General features: G+C 42.6%; 2 long non-coding RNA genes and 1 pseudogene across 2 annotated transcripts in view; 2 read left to right on the top strand and 1 right to left on the bottom strand.

Moving 5' to 3' along the window:
• LOC140605296 (uncharacterized) overlaps window positions 1-25,562 on the top strand; it is a 169,868-nt gene that overhangs the window by 2,612 nt on the left and 141,694 nt on the right. The window contains exons 2-4 of the long non-coding RNA XR_012007994.1: window positions 3,322-3,445; window positions 11,250-12,213; window positions 16,366-17,736. This is a non-coding gene — a long non-coding RNA (uncharacterized lncRNA). The remainder of the gene's footprint in view (window positions 1-3,321; window positions 3,446-11,249; window positions 12,214-16,365; window positions 17,737-25,562) is intronic.
• LOC140605297 (uncharacterized) lies at window positions 3,249-17,302 on the bottom strand. Its single transcript, XR_012007995.1, has 3 exons — window positions 16,972-17,302; window positions 16,787-16,872; window positions 3,249-4,808 (listed from the first exon to the last, which is right to left on the bottom strand). It is a non-coding gene; the product is annotated as an uncharacterized lncRNA (long non-coding RNA).
• LOC140605373 (taste receptor type 2 member 60-like) lies at window positions 18,132-20,825 on the top strand (annotated as a pseudogene).

Consider the following 25,562-nt stretch of genomic DNA (forward strand, 5'->3'; position numbering starts at 1 on the left):
CTAGTAGACCCTCCGCAAGTCTTTTGAGCTCCCTCGGCTTCGAGGAGGGGTAATGAGATCTTCCCTGAATGGGCAGGATCACCTGATCTCCTAAAGTCCCCTCCTGTATCAAGATCTTCAGTCCTGGGGCAGCCCGGGGGGCTCAGCGGTTTAGCATCGCCTTTGGCCCAGGGTGTGATCCTGGAGACCCGGGATCGAGTCCCATGTCAGGCTCCCTGCATGGGGTCTGCTTCTCCCTCTGCCTGTGTCTCTGCCTCTCTCTCTCTCTGTTTCTCTCATGAATAAATAAAATCTATTAAAAAAAAAAAGATCTTCAGTTCTGTGGATACTTTTAATTAGGTCCCAGAAACAAGGTCAGAATCAATCCAGCGTAATTTCAGAATTCCCACTCTTCATGGAAGAGTTTGGAGATAAGGGGATACTACAGAAATGATATATAAGTCAGAATGCAGGTCTTTAACGTAGGAAGGTTGTAGTAAAGGCTCCTTCTGCACGCCTGTCCAGGTCTTGAGCAAGCTATCATGGCACCCTGGTCTTGTCATCAAGGAAGCTTCTGCAGCCATCCTGGCCCCGAGCTACCTGTCAAGAACACGTCTCCCGAGGGGAAAGACGTTCTGTGAGATAATGTAAAGGCTTGACTTTTTAAGGGTGAGGGAAAGAACATGATCCCCAGAGGTGGGACCGCTTCTCCAAGTCTGGGGGCCACAGGGCACAGGTGGTGGTGATGTGAGGCCACGGGCGAGCGGAGCAGTGCCTGGAATGACAGCAGCAGCAGGGAGCCTGACAGCTGCGGGAGCTGAACCCTGCACAGCTGTGTGGGGGCGAGGAGGCCCATGGGGGTGGGGGGCGGAGATGCACAGCCCAGACTGGCAGGGCACACAGAGCCTAGTGCCATGGCGATGCGTCATTTGCCCCCCAGGCACTTGTGACCCGGGGAAATAGCTGTTAGTAGGACAGACAGATGTGGTTTTTTTCTGCTAACATTTTCCAAACTGGGCTATGTCAATGTCCTATTCCATTGCTGTAGGTGCCTTATCAAAGGGTGAGTTCCAAATTTTTTGTTGTACCTATTGACAATAGGCCCAGTGAACCTTGGAGGGGGGCAGTTTCTGCTGACCGTAACTCCCCCAACCCCGAGATTCCTCTGATCGAGTCACATGGGATAATGGGACAGGTGCCTGCTGCTTCTGAGTGCATCAAGCCCTCTACCCTATCCTATCCTACACTACCCTACCCTACCCTACCCTACCCTACCCAGGAGCTCTTCCCAACCCTCCTCTGATGCTTCCGTCCCTTCTTGTGTGTCTGGGGTGTCCTAATGCTTAATCTAGTCTTGATCTGGAGCAGAAGGAAGGAGCCCAGTTTGGCTCAGTCCTACCTCAATAGCTGCATAAAACTGGCCTTTCTATACTGGGTGAAGGTTTCGGACCCTTTTATGGCTAATGTTGATACTGCAGTGCTGTCCCCTGGAGCGGCAAACCTTTGATTGGAAGGCTGGACCTGAGTCAAAGCTCCGTATTCCTACCTCTTGTGCAGAAGGATGCAGTGACCCAGGTGTGGCCAAGCAGTGCTGAGGGGCTCAGGGCGCTGCAGGATGGGCTCACAGAGCCCTGTGAAGTCCCTCCAGCAGCGAGGCTGCTCCTGCATAAGGCTGGCCTGAAGCTCAGGCCAGGGACACAGGAGTGACAACTGTGAGACCTTGGCCATAGCTTTTTGACCCCCTGGCAATTCTTTTCAAAATCGTATCTGAGCAATTTTTAATTATGTAACAGATCTCTTCATTCATTCTCTGTGGACACATTCAAGCATCGTGAATAAAACAGAAACCCCCTCCTTGACTTTCTTTCCTGATTCTATACCCTTGTTATGGGCTCATTTAGTAAACTTTCAGACACTTCCTCCATGCATTTGTCTCTCTTTATGTGTATATCATCATACATAGTTCTGTGATTTTTGTGTCTATATCTTTATATAAATTGGTACTAGCTGTTTATGCCGTGTACATTTCCCTGAAATAGCTTTATTCACTCAACTATCTGTCTTAGAGATTTTTCCTCATCAGTTTATATTGATTTATTTTTTATTTTTTTTAATTTTTAAAAAAAGATTTTATTTATTCACTCATCACACACACACACACACACACACACACACACACACACACACACAGAGGCAGAGACACAGGCAGAGGGAGAAGCAGGCTCCATGCAGGGAGCCTGACATGGGACTCGATCCCGGGTCTCTAGGATCACACCCTGGGCTGAAGGCGGTGCTAAACCACTGAGCCACCCGGGCTGCCCCAGTTTATATGGATTTAGCTAATACTTTTAAACTACTGCAGAGTATTCCACAGTACAATGTATCACTTTATTTAATTAAATGTATTTTGTCTGGATCAATGCTCCCTTTTTATGAAATATTGGGAAATACCTTCTGTATTATCTTGAAATGAAATTTCTAAATATGACTTACTTAAAATTTGACTTAAAATCTATACAGTGTTCTAACTGTACCATAATGATATAAAGAAGAGCAGTTTATAATAAACTAATATGTTATTTTGAGGTATACATGGCTCATGCACACTGCCACAGAGGACATTGTAAAGTCGATAGGTGCTTGCACCAAGTGTTGGACTGAAATGAGGGCTACAGCCCCAACTGAAAACAGATTTAGGTGTGTTTGTTGCTGATTTAAATACTTGGGGTGATATTGCTATTGATTTCAGGATTTTTCTGAGATGAACAACTTGTGGTCAAGATTCAAACTGAACAAAGTTCCAATGTGTCAGTTTCTCTGATGGTCCCGTTCTTAGAAAACTCCTCGTACATTAAAATTGTGCAAAAACTACTTTGTGTTTATATACAACTGAGTTAAATTCTTGGCTCAGATTTTTTTTTTCCCCCCCACAGGAGTTTCTGGCAGGTTACCCAAACTTCTTGCTGGCTGGGAAAATTCTCCAGCGTGTGCAATACATTGTGGCCTCCAATCACTAAATGTAGTAGTACCCCAAAGATGGTGCTAAACACCCCTATAAATTTCCTAAGTACCTTTTGGAGAGTGTTACACTGTCCTCATTAAGAACTGCTGATCTGATGAAGACATTTATGCTTTTTTCCCCTCCAGATTTTTGCTGCTATAAACAAAACAGTGAAGAATATCCTTATTTATGCCTTTTTATGTGCATGTCAGAACAATTCTTCAGGAAAAGATCAATCCCAAGTCATTTCGACCAAGGTGCCCTCACACGTAAGCAGGGACACGAAGCAGGACCTCTCTACAGGATGCCCATTTCTGTTCCACTTCTTTTCTCTTTTCCAGATGGTCCCCAGACCTGGGTTAGAGTGGGTTCCAGTTCATGGAAAACCCAGAGCCATGGCCTCCTTTCCACCTCTGGGAATACAGCGCTCCTCTGGTGCAGGTTGTTCTTACCTGTCCATCTAAGGTAGGTGGCACATTCATGATTTCAGAGCCCCGCTGCCTTTTCCAAAGAGGCTGTCTTCTGAGTTGCGACTCCTCAGCCATAATGTGACCCACAGTTTCTGCTGTGACAGGTGATCTCTGGTGGGACAACCTGCTCCCACTACTTGCCAAAAGTACAGAATAGGAGTGAAATACCAGGAACCATAATTAGGTTGATTTTTTTTAATGAGGTATCTTAATTGTGCATATTGAAAATTATGAGTAGCTTGAAGGTGTTTCTTGGAGAGCTGGTGAACTTGGACTTGTTCCCAGAGACATTGATGATGAAAGAGGAAGAAGTTCCCAGACAGTGACTGAGAATGGGAGACAAGGGTCAGAGATGTGGACTTTCGGGCTGGCGGGGAACTTGGAGGACATTTAGTCCAATTTTTGATGCCCTTTCCATGAGTGAGACCCCTTTCAAAAGCCTCAGATGCAGCAAGTACTGTTGCATGTTCTAAGAGAAAGAAGGAAGATTCCAGAATGTTACAAAGAAGCCATGAAAGGAGTCGAGATTTATTCATAAGTAAGGACCAGAAAAGGTAATTTTTTTGTAAATGAGGAAAGACTTTGGAGCAGGAATGTCATGGGAATAACTTTCCCTTCAAAGGAAAGGAAACCAGTAGACTGATGACAAGGAGTTTGAATTGTGTGTGTGTGTGGTTTTTTTTTTCTTTTTTGCATTGTCTTGATTATCTTTCCTGGGTTGCGTCTCCTTTACTCAGTCGCTAATATCTAGGGCTCAGCAATGAACAGAAATGTTTTTATATATATTGCCTCATCTAATGTTCACAGGGTCGCAAGTATATATGACTATAGGCGTACATATCCAGGTGGAAGAAGAGGAGGAGACAACTGTAGGTTACAGGTTGAGAAAGTGACAGGAATAAAACCCATGCCCAGGGCTTGCAAATCTTCATCATATGCCCTTTACGACAAACCAGCTCTAAATGAATTTGAACTCGTAGAATGTTACAATGAACATTGTGTTTTTATAGCTTTCTTTGGAATGTTATGGTATTTTCTCAGATTCTCTAATGTTTGCCTACCTGGCTGTATTTACTCATTGTACCCTGGTGGTAAATAAGAAATATTATGGGGAAGAGGAGAAACAGGAAGATGAGAAGATGCTTGTTCATTACTCTGAACAGCAATGTTGGCTCAGAAATTTGAGACTCAGCCACTGGGGAAAAAAAAAAAAATCAAAGAAAAAACCCACAACAACAGGGAGATAAAGCTGGTTCCTTTTGGTCCCACCAGGCGATGGGACACAATGTGCAATGATGTGGCCTCCTGGTCTCCCATTCAGGGCAAAGGCAGAGTGGCAACAGCTTCACTGTATTTTCCTGAAGGAAAAACACAGAGGTATAGACAGTGTATCTAATAATAAAAAGCAAAATCTGGAGCACATATGGCATCCTTGAATAAGATTAAATGAGAAAATGATGTATGCAAATGTGTTCAGCATAATGCCAGCCACAATTAGGTTTGCAATGAATGTTGGTTCAATTTGAGATTGTATTTGTTTCCTAGAGCTCTCTATTTAATACCTTGTGATTTAAAAAACAAAACAAAACAAAACTCTCCTCTGACTTTTTCCTTTTTCTCCTCTGACTTCTATTGCCATGATCTAATGGAGAAAAATGAACCAGGTTACCAACCTACTTACCTGGGAGCCCCTCCCCAGTCCCTACTAGGTCTGCTGTCCCTCACCCAGTGTTCCTGCAGCCATCCTGCAATCTCTCCCTAGGGTTACCCAGTCAGAAACTGGACCATTGCAGCCGACTGAAATCCTTCTCTTTCCTTGGCTTCTGCACATGCAGACAAAATGATGGGAGCTCTCTGAAGGGATTGTCAGAGTCCCTGGATGGTTGGGAATGTGTTTTTAGACTCCTTTGTTGAGTTTAAGAGGAAACGCACGAGCTCCCGCATCATGGTGGGAACACAGTGGATGCTATGTTCTCCCTTTGCCTCTTTATTTTATCCCCCAATTCCCAGGACTGTCACACCACTAATTGTGGTATAAGGTCAGCTCATTTGGCCTCATTGTAGGAAGAGTTTCAACATAGGCCACCACCAATACTCTCCTCAACCCCAATGCCTCCCTTACCCCCTACGCCTCCAGGAAGGTGTGTGATGAATGGTGGGTGTGGGCTGTTTGAGGATCCCATGAAGGGCCAGATGGAAGGGGTGTGAAGAGAAAAAAAGGAGTATAATCAACATTTGAACAATGGAAAATCTTAGATTATGATTTTTTTTTTAGCAGAATGATTAAGCCATTTTAGAAACATGACTCATATGTTGACTTCTGCCCTTTCTTCCTCCAAATGATTATGAAAAACACATACTTGGAGGATTTTAATAAGATTATGAGTAATATTAGATCATTGTAATTCCTGTTTATGGAGGACAGCAGTCCAATACTTAATTGCAAGAGGAAAATGAATCTGTGCTTCTAGGAAGCACTGCTATTTTACAAAAAACAAGGAGGAATAATTTGGCTATGTTTGCTTCTAGCCCTCTCCTTGCTGTTTTTTCTCATTTTTTTTTCTTAAGATTTTATCAAAGTAATATATACGTCTAGTTTAAACATCTAGTTCATCAAAGTAATATATACATCAAGGTAGATATTTCTACCAGTTTGTTTTGAAAAAACAGTGGTTCTTGCTCCCATTCTCTTCCAAAACCTTCTTTCCCAAAGCAACTGCTTTCACTGCTGTTAGCTGTGCGTGTGTGTGTATGTCTTTTGTCTCTAAATTATATGTTTGTACTGCCACCTTTGACTTCTTGGTCTCTGGCATACTTTCCACTATGGAATATGAAAACTTAGTTCTTCCTCAGCCCATTTCCATGGCAGACCCTTTCCGTCTCACTTTTCAATGTCATTTCATTGTAATGTTGGCTAAACCAATATTCAGCATTTGAAATGTTAGGACTCACATAATAAGAAATATATATTTGGTCCCTGCTTCTGGTTCCTGATGCAGACCTAGTAGAACCCTTGTAATTTCCTGAGTGATGGGAGTGCTAGGAGCATCTTTCTTTCTTTTTTCTTTTTTTTTTTTTTTTTTAATATTTTATTTATTCATGAGAGACACAGAGAGAGAAAGAGGCAGAGACACAGGCAGAGGGAGAAAGCAGGCTTCATGCAGGGAGCCTGACACAGGACTCAATCCCGGGTCTCCAGGATCGCCAAAGGCGGCGCTAAACTGCTGAGCCACCCAGGCTGCCCTAGGAGCAGCTTTGTTCCAATATATATAGTCTTTGACCCCAGTTCCTGAGCCAGAGCTTCTAAGACCCTTCAAATCTCTGGAGTGATAGGAAGATCTTTTTGATGCTAATAACCTGACTGGTGTTGGGTGGCCTCTAGCATCAGAATGGGGTTGGTGCTAGAAAGACCCAGCCACAGCTAGAAGATGGGAACTTTGAGCCGCACCTCTAGCCTCTGGACATTGAGTCAATCACTGGCGGATAATGACTTAATCAATTATACCTACATAATGAAACCACCATAAAAACCCGAAATGAGGAAGTTCAGAGAGCTTCCTGGTTGGTTGGTGAATACATTCAAATACCAGGAGGGTGGGGAACCCCAATTCCATGGAGACAGAAGTTCTGGCATTTGGAACTCTTCTGAGTCTCACCCTATATACCTCTTCATCTGGCTTTTCATCTAAATTGTTTGTAATAAACCAGTAAATGTGAGCAAAGTGTCTCCCTGAGTTTTGTGAGATGCTACGGCAAATTACTGAACCTGAGGAGGAAGTGTGGGAACCTCCAATTTATAGATGGTTGGTTGGAAGTACAAGTGACAACCTGAGGCCTGAGACTGGCATCTGAAGTGGGATGCAGCCTTGTGGAACCGAGCCCTTAACCTACAGGTCTGTACTCACTTCGAGTAATTAGTTTCGGGATTGAATTGAATTGTAGGGCACCTAGTTGATGTCTGGAGAGTTGGAGAATTGGTTGGTGTGAGAAACCCCGCTTCCCCAATTTGATGTCTGGTGGTGTGAGTAGAGAAACACGTTTTCTTTTAATGACAATGTAAGTGCTATTAAAGAAAAAAAATGTTATTCATGATGGAACTATGTATTACAGGATTTTTCTTTCCTGTACACACTTTTGTTTTCTGTGAAAAATCGCCTTGTTTTTATTTGCTTTCAAACTCTGCATCAGTGAAATCCTCAATAACTTCAGAAACATTTAGTAGTCTAAGATTTTATTTACCTGAGAAAGTCTCTCCTCAGGCCTCTTGTTTTGTTCCAGTCTGGAACTGTTCCCTTTGGTCCTGAGATCTGCCTTTACAATCATCCTGGTCATCCTCTTTGCCTTTCTCTCATCCTGGACCTCGTATTGTCTGCACTTCATGTCTTCCTTTATCACCTATGCCCTAGCTTTGGTGGAGTGGTTCCCAGAAAAAGAATACACAGAAAGTAAACTGTTTTTGAGATTTGGGTTGTCTGAAAAGTCTTTATTTTGCCCATGTACTTGAGCATCCAGATAAGAAATTCTAGGTCAGAGATGATTGTTGCAGTATCTTCCAAAATTACCTTTGAAAAGTCTAAAAAATACTCAAATTGCTAATATTTTGAATGTAGTATCCTCTTCATGTCTTGCCCTCTTGAGAAGCTCATAGGGTTTACACGTTATGCTCAATATTCTGAAACTTTATTATGGCCCAGATACTTGGAACCCCCCTTCCCCTGCCTTTTTTAAGGTTTTACTTATTTATTTGAGAGATAGAGAGAGCATAGGAGCAAGGGAGAGAGACAGAGGGAAAGGGAGAAGTAGGCTCCCTGCTGAACAAGGAGCTTGATGCAGGGCTCCATCCCAAGATCCTAGGATCATGACCTGAGCCGAAGGCAGTCACTTAACAGATTGAGCCACCCAGGTGCCCTTAAAAAAAAAAAGTTTTTATTTATTTATTCATGAGAGACGCAGAGAGAGAGAGGCAGAGTCACAGGCAGAGGGAGAAGCAGGCTCCCTTTAGGGGGCCTGATGCGGGACTTGATCCCAGGACACTGGGATCATGACCTGAGCCAAAGGCGGAAGCTCAACACTGAGCCACCCAGGTGCCCCTGGAGGATCGTTTTAATAGGAAAACTTCCGTCCTTTAGTTCTGGGAATTTTTCTTCAGTTATTTTGTTAGTTGGATTTTCCCCCCTCCATTTATTATTTCTCTCCTTTGAATCTCTGTTAGTTGGATATTTGATATCCTGGATTGGCATTCTGTTGTTTTCTACCTACAGTTTTGTATTCTTTCTGATCCTGTTTTCTGTGAATTTCATATATTAGTCTTTTTTCCCTTATATTGAATATTTAATTTCAGAGAATCATGTTTTTGAGTGAAATTAAAAAAAATTTTTTGAATGTCTCCTCTTAACAACATCTTATTTGTTATCCAACTGTACTGTTATCCAACAGTATCTTGTTGGAGACTCTGATCCCTGAGAATATTGATTTTGGGGAGGAAATTTTTTTTTTCTTCTCCTTGCATTGATGAATTTCCTAAAAGTAGCTCTTTTGTTGCTTTGTTTTCATTTTATCCGCCATTTTTTCTCACATACTCCAGACTCCTTGTTTTCTGCTGGTGTTGAGTAGGGAATGGAGGGCTAACTGGAAACTGTGAACTTGTGAATGGGACTTGTTGACCTCAGGCTTCACTGTAGAGTGTTAGCAGGGCTAATTATTTGAGGAATCTCTGATAGTGTCTTTAGATCTTCCTGTTGGAATGCTTGGATTCATGCCTGGAAGCTGAAGACCTGAGTGCCAGTGTTCTGGAACCCTAGTGAGGGGAAGTTGTTTGTTTACCTAATTCCTCTGTTTTCAATGTATCCTTACCTCAGATGTGTTCAGTGTTCACCCAGCTCAGAGATCCTGTTTTATCGTCTCCAGAGAATATCCTCTAGTCTTTCCCTAGGGCTAAGGAGGAGTGGTTGCCTAGTTATGCAAAAGGGAGGATGTGATCTGGGCATCTGAATCTTAAACTGACTTACAACCAATTTTTAACAGTTTTTCTCCAGAGGTACCTGGTATTGAAAATCCTAAGTAGGGATCCCTGGGTGGCGCAGCGGTTTAGCGCCTGCCTTTGGCCCAGGGCGCGATCCTGGAGACCCGGGATCGAATCCCACATCGGGCTCCCGGTGCATGGAGCCTGCTTCTCCCTCTGCCTTTGTTTCTGGCTCTCTCTGTCTCTCAGTCTTTCATGAATAAATAAATAAATAAAATCTTTAAAAAAAAAAAAAAAAAAAAAAGAAAATCCTAAGTAAAAGTCAGTTAACTCTTGACATTTCCTTCTGCTTGCATAGGATTTCGTTTTCTCAGATCTGCTGTTTTTGGCTACTTGTCCATCTACTTTCTAGCTTCCCAAGTGTTTTTTTTTTTTTTCCTTCCCTCATTCTCTCTCTCTTTTATTAAGATTTTATTTACTTATTTGAGAGAAAGACAGAGATAGTGACAGAGAGCACAAGTGGGGAGGAGAGGGAGAAATAGGCTCCCCACTGAGCAGGGAGCCTGATGTGGGGCTCAATCCCAGGATCCTGGGATCATGACCTGAGCCAAAGGCAGTTGCCTAGCCGACTGAGCCACCCAGGACTTCTCCTTCTCTCATTCTGTTATTGTAGATTGAAGGCTTGAAAAAGAATTTCTAAAAATCTCTGTATAGTCAATTTAGAAGAGTTTTAGGGAGAAAGTGAAGGAAGATGCAGGGATTCAATCTCTTTCCCTCTTTATGACTTTCAATCTAGGACATCAGCTCCAAATTTGTTTTGTGGTGGAGTTCTGTCTTTAACTGAGGTCTCCCGCAGAATGTGTATATATATACACACATACACACATACACACATACACACACACACACACACACATACCCTATACATACATACACTAGATATAAGCAAAGCTACTCTGTTTTGTTTTGTAAGATTTATGTATTTATTTGAGAGTGAGAGCAAACGCACATGCACGAGCTGGGGGAGGGACAAGCAGACTCCATCCACCAACCTGAGATCATGACCCAAGCCGAAATCAAGAGTTAGAGGCTTAACTGACTAAGCCCCACACATGCCTCAAAGCTACTCTGTTTGAAGAGGAGGTGAGAACCTGTGGTTGCACTTCCTCAGTTCTTATCTTGTCCCTTCTCTACCATGAGAACTCCCTTCAAGGCATGGTTTGTAAACTGCTGATTTAGGAGTTGAATATGATTTATCCTTCTGCCAGGTATTAGACATTTGGGTGAAACATGGCATTATGGAAGGAGCATTAACTTATTCCATTAGAGATTAATTTTATCGCTCTCCGTTGCTCAAATGGTGCAAGTCAGAAAGTTTAAAATTTTTTTTTTCTCAAATTTTTTGAATTAGAATAAAATTGGACTCTGGACGTCCTTGCAGCCAAACTTTATGTTGCAAAAAATAGCTTTAAAATTATATATATGTATATATATTATATATATTTATTTTAGTTGAAAGTGCATAAATTTTCCTGAATATTAAGCAATATTTAACAATGTTTATACATTTGATAATTGAGGATGTTGTATATTCTGATTTATTTTTGGAAAGTTACAATTCTATTTTATGCTGGATTGCTATTAGATTCAATGTTCAAAATTATTTACCTGAATATACATGTGAGAGGAGGTCTACAGGGCCAGAAGAATATTTTGAGCTTATTCTGCAGGGAAATCATTATTAAATTAATGCATAATTTAGCTTCGTGTTTATGCATAGTCTAGCCTTAATAAAAACATTGTTATTTCCTTCCTCCTCCACCTTTCCCTGGCACAGACCATCAATTACCTGATGAAATCATGGAAGAATGTGGAAGTGTTTACACACTACAGGTCATTCAAAGGTCCAGTGGGGAATGGACACCAGGATTTACAAATGCTGTTAAATGAAATATGTATTTTCACATGTCACTAAGGTGACCCAGTGCATTTTTTAATGTAATAAGAAAATAAGACAAAAAATACCTCCCTAATAAACAGAAGCCATAAAAAATCCTTTACCAATGTCGAGAGTCAAAATGAAGGAAGTGCAGGTAGGTCTCTTCAGAATCATGACCTTCTGCTATTATGTGTTGACACCAGCAAAGTTTCACAGGGGACTCAGGTATCATGTTAAAATTTTTTTTGACAATTGTACTACAAAAGGATTCATGAGTTTTATCTTCAGGCATGAGATACCTTTAGAAAACAGGAACATGCCCCAAACTGTGGTGAGAAACACCGAGTATTTTGATTGGTGTTGAATATCGGAGGGACTCTCAAGAGCAATTAAAAGAGTTGTCCTGCTTGTGGCCTCTTTTGGAGGCAGACTATGCATGGGATATGACCTCTCTATGACACATCTAGTGGAGCACTGTGAGATGGATGACCAGGTGCCTGACAAAGGGTACTCTTTCAAGCTGCTTACAGAGGAATATGGAAAGGAGAAAAACATCACTTGTAGAGCTGTCAACTGTAGAAACAGAAGAGTCCTGGAAAAACCATTTCTGGAAAAGTATATATTTTGATGACTGTGCAAGTCACTAAGTTGCCTGTGAGCACACAGGGGATACTTGGTTACATGTGATCGCAACAGGGTGTGTGTGCCATGGCCTCGACTTGCTTCTTGACATCATGAAGCTGGCCTTTCCCCAAAGGATTCCAAGAGCCAAAATATTGTGAAACTCGCAGGAGCCACTCATTGCTGTTGTCTTCAAGAAGAACTCAGGGGAAACACAAAAAACTAAATCAAGTCACTGCAGGTGAGTTACAAAACCATTGAGGAGAGTGGATTGTCTGATCTTTGGCAATCTTTTGAGAAAAGTGAAGCAGCTCTTCAAGCAAGTGCACTTTTTCTTGAGTCTCTATAAATGTTTATTCTTGTTTTTTTTTTTTTTAATTTATTATAGTCACAGAGAGAGGAGAGAGAGAGAGAGGCAGAGACATAGGCACAGGGAGAAGCAGGCTCCATGCACCGGGAGCCAGACATGGGATTCGATCCCGGGTCTCCAGGATCACGCCCTGGGCCAAAGGCAGGCGCCAAACCGCTGCGCCACCCAGGGATCCCTATTCTTGTTTTTATTCTCTTTCATCTTTCACAGTAGACCTCTCACTGTGGAGTCTTGAGTGAGACCATATCAAGTAGGAGAGAAGGCCTTTATTTGTGAGTGGCCTTGGAGAGGACCATGACTCCAGGATCTTTGATATTGGAAGAGCAGACTCCCTTCTCTGCTTCTCCTGCACCTCTACTTCCTTCTACCCTCCTATTTCTTTCCTCTTTCCCCTTTCCTTTTTTTCTTTTTCATGTTCATAAGCATTCTTGCCCCTTTAAAGCTCACCTGAGTTGGATTCTTCTTCATTGCCCCCTGATCTGGACCAGTGTCCCTGTGTGATTGGCAGCAGAGGCAACATGTAACGTGTGTAATCACCTTATGAATGGCAAAGTGTTCCAACAGGTTGGTTGTTACTCTCTTACTGTCCCCCCCACTCTCACCCTCACCCCCACCCCCCTCACCCCATGGGCTTGTTCTGAACTCCTCTTGTTGTCCCAACTCTTGCTTCCTTGGCTCCTGTGGTGTGTCCGTTCTGGATCTGGCCTCCTCAGTTTCCCTTCTTCTCATGACTTACTTATCTCTCATTTCCTCAGAGCGTTCTTAGGAAATGAGTAATTTTGGTTTGCTAAGCACATTGAAGCTAAGGCATTAATGGCTAACAGATTTGATGTTGACACATCAAGAAATTACACATTTTAACTGGAGACTCCTCAAACTTCAATATGGAGGCTGCCAGTGAAATTTCAGGCAGCATGAGCAGTCAGTGGAGGAGAAATGAGCCTTTTCCTGGTGCCTGTGCATATGGATGACTTCTTATTCCACTCATACAAGAGATAGGCCTTAATATGATGTTAACAGACCACTGAATAAACTGGGGGATGCCTGGGTGGAGCCTGCTTCTCCCTCTGCCTCTCTCTGTGTATCTCTCATGAATAAATAAATAAATAAGATCTTTAAAAACAAATATTAAATTGGGACATGAAGGGTCAGAAAAGGTTTGTGGTTAGGGGAGCCAACAAGGATAAGGACATCTTTCAAGGAAAAGTTAGGGAAAAAATAATAAAGTATAAAACATGAGCATTTTCAATCACCCCTGGAGCCTCTCTTCTGTTAATATTTCCCTGCTTCTGGCTCTGGTAAGGAACAGGCAAATACAGGTTAGGCAAATACAGACATCAAGTCATTGAGCTGGGAGTGATTTGCATGCCAAGAGAGATCACAGGGATCCTCTTCTCAAATCCTGGGGGACTGGAGGTGTTTGCTGGCTTTTGTGTGAATCCAAGGGGAGAGATTTTAGGTCTCTGGTCTCAACACAGTGGCTTGGCCAGAGAGTCCAGTTTACCTTGCGGATGTGTCCCCATGTGAGCAGAGCCTCCTGGAGAGGATGTCCTCCTCACCTACATTGATCTTCATGGTCATCTTCTTCCTGGAGTCGTTGGCTGCAATGCTGCAGAATGGCTTCATGGTTACTGTGTTGGGCAGGGAGTGGGTGCGACGCCGGACGCTGCCTGCAGGTGACATGATTGTGGCCTCCCTGGCTGCCTCCTGGTTCTGCCTGCATGGGGTGGCCATCCTGAACAACCTCTTGATCTTCTTTGGTTTTCACTTCGTAAGGGATTATTACAACACCCTCTGGCACTTTGTCAACACTCTCACTCTCTGGCTCACTGCCTGGCTTGCTGTCTTCTACTGTGTGAAGGTCGCCGTCTTCTCTCACCCGGTCTTCTTCTGGCTGAAATGGAGGATTTCTCGGTTAGTGCCCAGGCTGCTGCTGGGCTCCCTGGTCTTAGTTGGCCTGACAGTCATCTCATCAGCCATTGTGACTGGAATTCTGAAACAGATGATTGCCTCCAAGAGTTCCCAAGGAAACAGCACCTGGGCTGAGAGAGTACAGGCCTTCTATAGGTCTTTTCATCTATTTGATGTAATGCTTATGTGGTCAGTTCCATTCCTCCTGTTCTTGGTGTCCATGCTCTTGCTTGTGTTCTCACTGTGCCGGCATTTGGGGTTGATGAGGAACTATAGACAGGACCCATGTGATCCTAGCACCCGGGTTCACACGATGGCCCTGAAGTCACTTGTCTTCTTCCTTGTCTTCTACACACCATATTTCCTGTCTCTGGTTGTTGTTGCTATAGAAATAACAAACTTCCAGAGTCACTGGTACTGGGCCTGGGAAGTGGTAACCTATGCGAGCATCTGTCTGCACTCCAGCATGCTGGTGCTAAGCAGCCCCAAACTGAGAAAGGTCCTGATGACCAGGCTTTGGAAAGCTCTGGACAAAGGCTGATTTGTCTCAAGTTATCAGTATCTATAATCACTTCTCTCTTTACATTTCCCTCTTTCTTTCCTACTCCTTCTATGCCCTATTAATTCTTTTTGCAGCCCTCTCTGTTCCTGACATCCCCTCTACTGTTTCTAGTCCTCAGGGTGGGTTCCAAACAATCCTGGGCCATGATGATGGCTTCATTGCCTCACAGACCTTTCACACCCTGTATATGAGCAACTATTATAAAGTTCTCCAAGCATCCTTTGGTCCTGACTGCTTTATGGAGACCTGTAATGGTTGTCAGTTGTCTCTGTGGTCAACTTGAAGTATTTTTTTAATGGTGGTACAAATTGTCCCACATCATCCCACACACAATGCCCTCCTCTTTACTGCTCTGCTGTCAGCTTAGGCTCTCCACTCCAACCCAGTAGGTTCTTTCCATCTCCCCACATCCTCACATCTTCTTCACTGTAGCCTGTGGTCATTTGGCCCATCTGGAAATTCCTTCTTTCCTTTGTCTGCCATTCTCGTCCATTCCCTTTTCTTGTACCCAGCTTTTGACTGATTCCACCCATGGAGTCTTCTCAGTTTTATCCCATGGGAGGCCGAGGGTGTATATATGAGTTTCCTGCCAGTCTAGGCCCTGCCTAAGATTTTGTATGTTTCCTATATGTTGACTTAAAAGGAATTGTCTGATGTGGAAATGCTTTTAGGTTTTGGTCAACAGAAGATAGAGAAGAAAAAACAAAACAAATTTGCTGTTGTTCTTAATTTGGATGATCCTATCATACCTGTATGCTCACCCAGGAGGTGGATCCTGAATGTCAGTGCCTAGGATAGTAGTTTGGGGTGTTTGCATCCCAGAGTTGTATGCACAATGATCCACTGAGTGTGGAAAGAAAAGTGTGGAAACTCCAATTTCCATTTATTTTGATCTCTTCCTTTTAGTTCCTTTTTTGTGTATCTATTTTATGATCTACAGAGTGTATTACATTACATACTTTACAAAGCCTGTGAAGTATACATATATGTAGTTAAATAAATATGCATATGGTTGGATGCATGCTCATACTTTTTTTTTTTTTATGATGGAATTCATTTTAAAAACATATGTAGACCAAAAGACTAGAAAAGAGTTGGGTGGGAGCAGTGAAGGCAAGAGCATAAGGGGTATCTCTCTCCATGGACAACTCATCTAGAAGCACCTGGAAGATTGCATTTCCTTGCCTACTCTTTCTTGGTACAATAGAGTTTCAGAATTATACTGAATGCCTTGGGTGGGGAGAGGATGGTGATGTAACTCTTTTTTAAATTTTTTAAAAAGATTTTATTTATTCATGAGAGACACAGAGAGAGAGAGAGAGAGGCAGAGGGAGAAGCAAGCTCCATGCAAGGTCCCTGACGTGGGACTTGATCTCGGGTCTCCAGGATTAGGCCCTGGGCCGAAGGTGGCACTAAACCGTTGAGCCACCCGGGCTGCCCCTGATGTGGCTCATATCCTGCAACATGTTCACAGCCCTTTGAGTTATGCCAGGTCTAATGGACTTATCTTAGGACTTCTTGATTGGTTGATGTTCTTAACCTTTTCCTAGGTTTTAGCCCCAAACACTTGGTGGCTCCATCTCGACCAGAAACATAACCCAGTATCTCATCTTGACTTTCAAGGCTTTCTGTGAACTCTTCCCAGCCTGCCTATTCAGCCGGATATGTCACCATTCCCTCTGCTGTAGCCCAACTTGTCTGATTGTTCCCTAGACATAATGGCAGTTGCAGCTCCTTTACTGACCCATGGCTCCTTCCTTGCCACATACAAGACAGCATCTTTGTTCATCCCACAATGAGGGCTCTTCTACTGCTACTCCAACTGAGCTCTTCTCAGAATTCTTGGAGGTGTGAATAGGATGCCACATAACCTTTCCAACTGCAGGTAGGAAGTCCTCCCACTTTATCCCTCTCAGAGAGAGTTCTTGAGGTACATGTTTCCCGCATAGAGAATCTACTCTAGATTCCTACCTGTACCATCCCCACTGTTACACATATCAAGACCAGCTGTGAAAACTCAAAATTCTCAGATTTGTCTTCTGCCTGAGGAGATAAATCTGAAAAAGAGGAAGTAAAATGGAGCAAACACATAAAAAGCACAAACAAAAGAATCACTATAAAACACATTGCATATTTAAATACAAATGGTTAATTACCTTTTTGGAGTAGCTTAAGCTGCACATAGTTTGTGGCCAGTTGATGTTCTGCTTTATGATTGGTGTGTGAAAACACTTTGAGGGTAGTTGCCTAGTTCCCTGTTACAGCCCTGGTGCTTTTCACAGGGCTCTTATGACATAGGGGATGCCTCATAAATTGCTGTTGAATGAATTGAAGGCTAGCACACATCTTGCCAATGTACAAGCCATCAAAGATGTAGAAGGTGGTTGGGAAGGATGAGCTTCCATACCGAGAGGTTTATGGCTGGCCAAACTCCAGAGCTAGGAGCTCAAAGTTTGCCCCATTGTTCCAAGGTCCAGTAGGAAATGGCCAAATGTCAGCCAGAGGAACAATGCCAAGGAAGAGAGCAGTTGGGAACTCTATATCCTGAAGATTTGCATCCTCACAGAAAGGCAAGATGAAAAAATACCTTAGTTCGCCATCTCTCCTTTCTCCAGGAACACGGTAGTCACCATAGCAAGGGCTCTGTGTTAGAAGAATAATTCCACCTGGATTTTTGTCCCAGGTGGACTGGGAACTGGAAAGAGATGCTATGTTTTATGGACTCTGTTCTCTCTTCATGGGGTTGTATGCATGAAACTGGTAGGATATGGTGCTGGCCAGAACAGGAATGTACTATAAAATGCTCCCTCATTCTCATGTTAACTTGATCTTGAGCCTTCAATATTGCCATATATGACCCCCCAACATTTCTGTTTGCCTGTCTGCCTGTAGACACATTAATCTGCTTATCACTCACCTAGGTAAGTAAGTATTCACCTAATTGCTGATTTTTTTGGACTCCTTGAACATCATGCCTATGAAAAAACAAAACCTTTGCTTACTCTGCCATCCTCTGGTTAAAGTGGATGGTTCAAGATTTGGTGTTCTGACCTCTACTGCATCTCTGATGCTCTCCTAAATTCTCCTAGGACTACTTGTCCCTCCACAGGATGGATGGAATGACAGGTAGTTATTATAATAACGGTTGTCATCGTCACCATAATTCTTTCTTATGCTGTACGAATAGTATAGATATATACCCACATGTATTTGTGATTCATATGTCTTATAGGTGAAAGTTTAAGTGACTAGCCTGAAGATCTGTAGATAGTGATTGTGAAAAGACTCAAAATCTGGCCTCTGACTTCAGCTGGAGATGAAGGAGATCAGAGTAAAGGATGTGTTGCGAACTATGGCAGAGATCTCTGGTCCTGGAATCAGTTTGCGTCTTGGTTTTTCCTCCTTGTAGCTATGACCTTAGCTAGGACTTTTAATCTATAATTTGAGGCCTCGTTTCTTTATTCTATAAAATTATTTTAACACTTTCTTTCACCCTAAAAACTGAGATTCTAGTCTCAGATTCTAGTTCAATCTTGAATTAGAACAGTTAGTACTTGGGGTACCTGGCTGGCACAGTTGGAAGAGCATGCAATTCTCGATCTGGGGGTTGTGAGTTCGAGCCCTCTGCTGGGCATAGGCTTAAAACTTAAAAAAAAAAAAAAAAAAAAAAGAACAGATGACACTTTTTGCATCTTACAGATGGAGAAATTGAGGCACAGAGGGGCTAAACAATGCACCCAGTAACTCACAATGACTTCTTGTCCGGGGTTCTTTTTTGCCACATCCCATTGATAAATTATTAGCCAGCCTGGGGGCTTCTTGCCCCTGGTAGCGATTCCTCCAGGAAATCCTACTTTTAAGGTCACAAATTATCAAATGTTGTAACAAAAAAGGCACCTGCCGGGCAGCCCCGGTGGCACAGGGGTTTAGTGCTGCCTGTATCCCGGGGTGTGATCCTGGAGATCCAGGATCGAGTCCCATGTCGGGCTCCCCGCATGGAGACTGCTTCTCCCTCTGCCTCTCTCTCTCTCTCTCTCTCTGAATAAATAAAAAATAAATAAAGATTGATTGATTATAAAAAAGTCACCTGCCTGATAATATATAATTGTTTCCTGTGTTCTTTTTGGTGCTGATTGTCACAGCAAGTTATAGGACTTGAACTAACCTCTTGTAGGAGAGGTTTAGCTCATTTTTCTATCAGGGGAGTATTCCAAAAGCATCTACTTCATAGGGTCATGGTGGGAACAACACAATGGAAAACACTTAGAACAATGTCTGGAATGACAGCCAACCAATGGATGTGAGCTCTGACTGTTGGTGAAGGTTGCGTCACAGAGCTGCCAGCAGGTGTGCAGCCATGTAGCTTAGAGAATTAGACCCTCCAGTGTAGGGGATCGCCACGTGCCAGTGCCTGCCTGATAAATTATTTACACCGATGTTGACATGGGCAGAAAGTAGGCAGAGGAAGGGCAGGCAAATTCAGGGGCAGGCAGGGAGCCTTTTGAAACCGAGCTTTAGGGATCCCTGGGTGGCGCAGCGGTTTGGCGCCTGCCTTTGGCCCAGGGCGCGATCCTGGAGACCCGGGATCGAATCCCACATCAGGCTCCTGGTGCATGGAGCCTGCTTCTCCCTCTGCCTATGTCTCTGCCTCTCTCTCTCTCTCTCTCTCTCTCTGTGACTATCATAAATAAATAAAAAAAAAAAAATTAAAAAAAAAAAAAAATGAAACCGAGCTTTACCAATATTTGCATCTGTTCTAAGAAGGAGAAGCTTCGTACCCTCAGGAGACAGCCCATGTCCTCTACTTTGTCCTCTACACTTGGAGGCAACTGGAGGGGCAAACGTTATGCAGGACCTTCCAGAGCCACCCAACAGGAATAGACCTTGAAGTCTTGAGACCCATCTTCATCCATGGGATTGATGAATGGAGATGACACGATTCCAGAATCTCCAGTGACTGTTTAGAGACCCATCACCCTGGCTATCATTTTGTCTTATTTTTTGTTCCTGGTGGCAGCAGTGACCAATAGCTTCATCACTATAGCCCTGGGCATGGTGTGGCTGCTACGGAGAACACTGTTAGCCTTGTGATAAATTATTAGTCAGCCTGGGGGCCTCTTGCCTCTGTCTGCAGTGGGTGGTGAGAGGGAAGAGCATTTATATTTTCCTGTATCCAGGGGCCTTCCCATACAATCCTGTACTGCAGTTCCTGGCCTCCCAGTGGGACTTGTTGAACACTGCCACCTTATGGTTCTTCACCTAGCTGGGTGCCTTCTGTTGCGTGAAAACCCGCAACCATCATTCATCCTCCCCATCTTTTCTGGCTAAAACAGAAGGTGTCTGGGTTGGTTCCATGGGTGCTGCTCAGTTCTGTGGGGCTCCAGCTTGAGCACCTATTTTCATAGGCAATCGGAGCTTACAGCCCTATTTTTTAAAAAGATTTTATTTATTTATTCATGAGAGACAGAGAGAGAGGCAGAGACACAGGCAGAAGGAGCAAGCTCCCGATGGGGAGCTGGATGTGGGACTCGATCCCAGGATTCCAGGATCATGACCCGAGCCAAAGGCAGATGCTCAATCACCGAGCCACCCAGGATGCCCCATATCCCTACTTTTTAAGGAGAGGGTTGCAATCTTGGAAGCCTATTTCTTCTCTTTAAAACTTGTTACCTGGACAGTCTTTGCTGTTGTCTTTCTTGTTGGTATGGCTTTGCTCATGTCTCTGGAAAGACACACTAAGAAGGCCCTGCTCTCCATTGTGGCCTTTGTGACCCCAGTGCCTGGGCACACACCCAGGTTCTCCTGGCTCTCATCTCCTTTGGTATCCTTCTCACCTCCTATTCTTCTGTCATTGGTGCTTAGCACTGCAGGTGTTTTTCCATCTTGGAATGTAGGCGCTGGGTGTGGCAGGCAGTGATTTATCTGTGCACAGTGGCCCACCCCATCACTGCTCTTGAGCAACCCCAGGCTGCGAGGTGTGCTGGAGGGGGGCCGCTATGCAGGGTGCTGAGTATCTTGAGTTGCAATTAATGAAAAACTGCAGAGACTACTGCAGAGGACATGGTGCAATGGGACATGGCTTCTTTAAATCTCTTCTCCACTTTTAATGCTCTTTTCCTCTCCACTACATTTAATGATGAGGAGAATAACTTCAATGAAATAGCATTTCAAGGGGAGATAGAAGACCCGGAGATAATGGGCTAGCATCACTGATTTACACTCAGCAAGCGTGTAGCTAATGCAGCTTGTTCCCTGTGGGACTTCATGTGGCCAAAGAATCCGGAAACTTTTATTTTCCCTGTGATCAATCTCTTGGAGTTTAAAATTATCCTTCTGGAAACTGGATGCAAGGATCCTGACACATCATTCAATTTTTATCTGTTGAGTCAGACTGGAGAAGATATTTGGAACCTCAATTCTCCTCTGGTTTCATGCTGTAAACCACTTTTATTTTTCCTTTCCTTTCTTTCTTTTTTTAATCACTTCACTGTTTTCCAGCCATCTGTTGCAGGGAAGCTTTCTGTCTTCTGTGCAAGAGTTCCTGGTGTCTGAACTCTCTTCACAGAGCATGGTCCATTTGTACATGTGCATGGCAGTGTGTGTTATCTGGGGTTTGTGTATTTGCAGATGACCTTTGGAGATCCTTGTGAAACCTACGGTTTATGATTTATATATTGCTTATGTCTCTGCAGTAGCCTATTCTGTCAGCCTGTTTTGTCAATGTTAAGGTCCATGAACCCAGACATGACTTAGTTTATGCTGATATGAGGACCTACTGAAATTTTTGATGTGGGGAGGTTCATCTATATCTATCTGACAAGAATTAAGAAGAAAAGACTTGGGTTTGGTTTGGTGAAGAATGCAGGCTGCTTTTCCACCTTCCACAAATCTTCTCAGACCTTCTTTAAGCTCTTGAATCCTTCAAACTAAGGTTCCAAACCTTCCCTCTATTTGCTTTAAAGCCTTTCAGCCTCATCTCCTCTTTTTCATTAGAAGACAGGTTTTCTAGAAGACCTGTACTTGGCTTTTCATGGCTCTCTTTGCTTCTTTTCTATGCCCTGCTCAGTCAAGGATTCCCAATTCTACATGAATCTTCAACCTTCCCCTCTTCATTACCCTTACTTTCCTCAACAAATATGCCTCTTCTTTCTTGAACGCTTTTACCCTTTTACCCCCTCAAGTGGCTATTTTGCTAGTCACTTGCTCCCCCGCCATGATCCTTTACAATCCTCTTCTGTTCCCCTGTTCTGTTCAAATGTGTTTCTTTCTTTTTTAGAAAAATATTTATTTATTTATTTATTGTTTATTTATTTATTTATTTATCAGAAAGAGAGAGAGAGAGAAAGAAAGAAAGAAAGCAAGAAAGAAAGAAAGAAAGAGAACACAGGCAGGCAGAGGGAGAGGGAGAAGCAGGTTCCTTGCCAAGCAGAGAGCCTAATGTGGGGCTCGATCCCAGGACCCTGGGATCATGACCTGAGCCAAATGTAGACTCCCAATAGACTGAGCCACCCAGGCACCCCTCAAGTGTATTTCTAAAGGATGCACAGGAGTTCCGAATCCCTAAATGTGATGTTATCCTCAGCCCCCATTTTCTTTTTAAGTTTATTAATTTATTTAAGCAACACTTTACACCCAGTGTGGAGCTCAAACTCACAACCCCAAGATCAAGAGTCACTGGCTCTTCTGACTCAGCCAGCCAGGTGCCCTATTAGGGCTCATCTTAAATCTCTATAGTATTTGATATTCTTTTGATAATAAGTGATTTCTTTAAAAAAAACTGATTAAAAATACTTCTATAAAAATAAAACCTGATCTTGATAGATTTTAAAAAAGAGAAAATGAACACCATGCATAATTGCCCATCTGTAGGTCTTCCTGAAAGTCCTGTGTTGGTGCCCTGGGTTCTCCTCCCTGCTCTGCTGTTTGTCTTGTGTCTCCTTCACACCTGCTCATCCTCCTGCCCTCTGGCTCTTCCTTTAGCCAGCCCTCTTCTTTCTCGGGGATTCATCTGCTCCTTTTCCTTTTGTGTTTACAGCTTCAGTTGTGACCTTTGTATAAATAATCAATCATCAAAACATTGACCTCCTTCAGAACTCCAAATCTCTATTTTCTTCCATTTGAAGGCATTGCCACTTGATGGTACCATGAACATTTTAAACTTGGAGAGTTCAAAATGGTTGTCCTTTCCCTCGTCCTTCCTCCCACCAGCTCCCTTTACTGCTCAGTTGGATCTATTTCTTCTATTATTTATATCCAGTAAATCAGGCTTACCACCTCTTAGATAATTTTCACTCCCCATCTCTGCTGAGCCTTTGAATCTAATCAGTAACTTGTCTTCAGTTGCTACCTCTGCAGTCTCTATTGTCTGTGCCCTTCTTCCCATTCCTGTGGATTCTAGTATAGAATATACTATATAGTATAGACTGTCCTCCTGCTAAAATTATTATATAATTTTATAATATCTATAATAATATATGTATTAAATAATATCTGTATTATTATAATACAGAACTGCTAAAATTTCTTCTTCACCACTTGCTCCATTACACTCTCCTCTCCCTCTCAATCAAAACTACTATTACCAGATTCATCCCCTGAAGGCATAACTAGCCATTCCACCCACACTCTCACTGGCTCTCATGCCTAGAAATGAAGCATGGGTCCCTAAACCTAGTATTCACAGACCTCCGCAATATGGCAATAATTTCATCTTTCTCTGTGTCTGTTGTAGTAGAATTCTATTTTGTATTGAAATCTGGATTATCCTTGTTCCCAACATGCCTGGAGCTTCCTTCCTGGCATACTGAAATGTGTTCTTTGATCTCCACATCTACTATGAAAATCCTATTTAGTTTTCTCCCCTATTTAACTGTTAAAGGTTAATTCAAATGGCTCCTCTTCAGGGAATCTTTTCTGGCTTGCTAGCCTCCAAGCTTTGTTCTCTCTGACCTTTAAGGACATATAAATGAGGTATTCCTCAATCATGAGATGAAATCTGCTTTGTGGTGGAATGATCTATATTCATGTTTTATTCTCCCTAGTATATTTTATTTCATTTATTCTTTTAAAAATATTTTACTTATTTATTTGAGAGAGAGAGAGACAATGAGTGGGGAGAGGGGCAGAAGGAGAAGAGAGGCAGAGAATCCCAAGCAGACTCCATGCTGAGCGTGGAGCCTGATGTGGGGCTTGATCTCATGACCCTGAGATCATGACCTGAGCTGAAAGCAAGAATCAGATGCTTAACCAACTGAATCATCCTTTCCTGGTATATTTTAATGTGTTTTGAATTTTTTTAGATTTTATTTATTTATTCATGAAAGACACACACAGAGAGGCAGAGACATAGGCAGAGGGAGAAGCAGGCGCCCTGCATGGAGCCTGATGTGGGCCTCGATTCCCAGATCTGGGCATCATGACCTGAGCCAAAGGCAGATACTCAACCACTAAGCCACCCAGGTGACCCTATTTTAAAGTGGGCTTCCTTGTCCTCTTCTATGTGTCCCCTGAAGCACTTATAAATACTTGATACACTGCAAGAATAATTCTGTTGCACCTTGAATGCAGCCATAAGCACAAGGATTTTGTCTGCATATTTATTTCTGGGCTACCTACTACATTTTTATGCTGATGTTTGACCTGTATCTCCTTCACTATCTGGCCAGCTTATTTTTGGAGGTCAAACTGATATTCTGTTTCTCTTTGACTAATGCTCAGTGTAGAAATAATAAATGGGTGAGAGAGTAAGATGTGCCTGATTTTGTGATGGCTTTACCTTCTTTCTTGTGCATTTACATGTTGCTAAGCAACTGTGAATGACTAGCTTAGTTCCTTCCTATGGGAATCTCAGTAAAGTTCCACTTCTCTTTGTTTCTGACCCAGTCTCCCTTTCCAAAGCACCCTGTATAAGCTAATCTTTGTTCCTTCCTCTTTTCACATTGTTAGCCTAGGAGAACAGAACATCTACCGGAATCTGAATGATCTCCCCATAGGGACTAGTTCTTCTAGAACTTGAACACACAGGGAAACATAAAAGAGTAGCAGGGTTTGTTGTATTTTTTAAATGCATAGTTAGCTTATTATTATTAACTTTTGCCTGTAGTCCAATTTCATCATGCATTACGATGATATTAATAATAATAATTTATAAATGCCTATTTCATGTGAGGCACGGGGCTAGGAAATTTATTTACTTATATCCCTTATATATCTAATTCTGAAAACAACACTGCAAAGTAGAACCTGAGGCTCAGAGAAGTTTACTTAGGTCTCATGGTCAATGAATGATGGAACAATAATTCCTTAGTGCCTTAGTCTTTAAGACAGTGTGGTATTGATGCAGGGATAGATAAATGCATCAATACATGCTCCAGATAATAGTTACATGGAAAATTATATACGATAAGAAAGACATCTTTAATCAGTGAGGAAAAAAATTGTCATTTCATGGTTGCAGTATATCAGTACTATGGTTGGAAAAACAAAAATATTAGAGCTGTCATTTTATCCTAAATTACAGATAGATTATTTTAGCCCAAATGTTATTTAATTTCTTTTAAACCTCCCTTTAAAAAAAAAATAAACCTCCCTTTTTTGATAATTAAATATTTGTTAGTTTATTTTATGAAATACTGCCATTAAATGTTACAGAAATGTTGACTGTTCTCTCCCCCACCTTTTTTGTATGACGTTGTAGAATATGTACATACCCTCAGCTTCCACAGTCCAGAAAAGCCCTGTTTTCTTA

Source organism: Canis lupus, chromosome 15, assembly GCF_048164855.1.
Source record: "Canis lupus baileyi chromosome 15, mCanLup2.hap1, whole genome shotgun sequence".
In the NCBI taxonomy this organism is placed as follows: domain Eukaryota; kingdom Metazoa; phylum Chordata; class Mammalia; order Carnivora; family Canidae; genus Canis; species Canis lupus.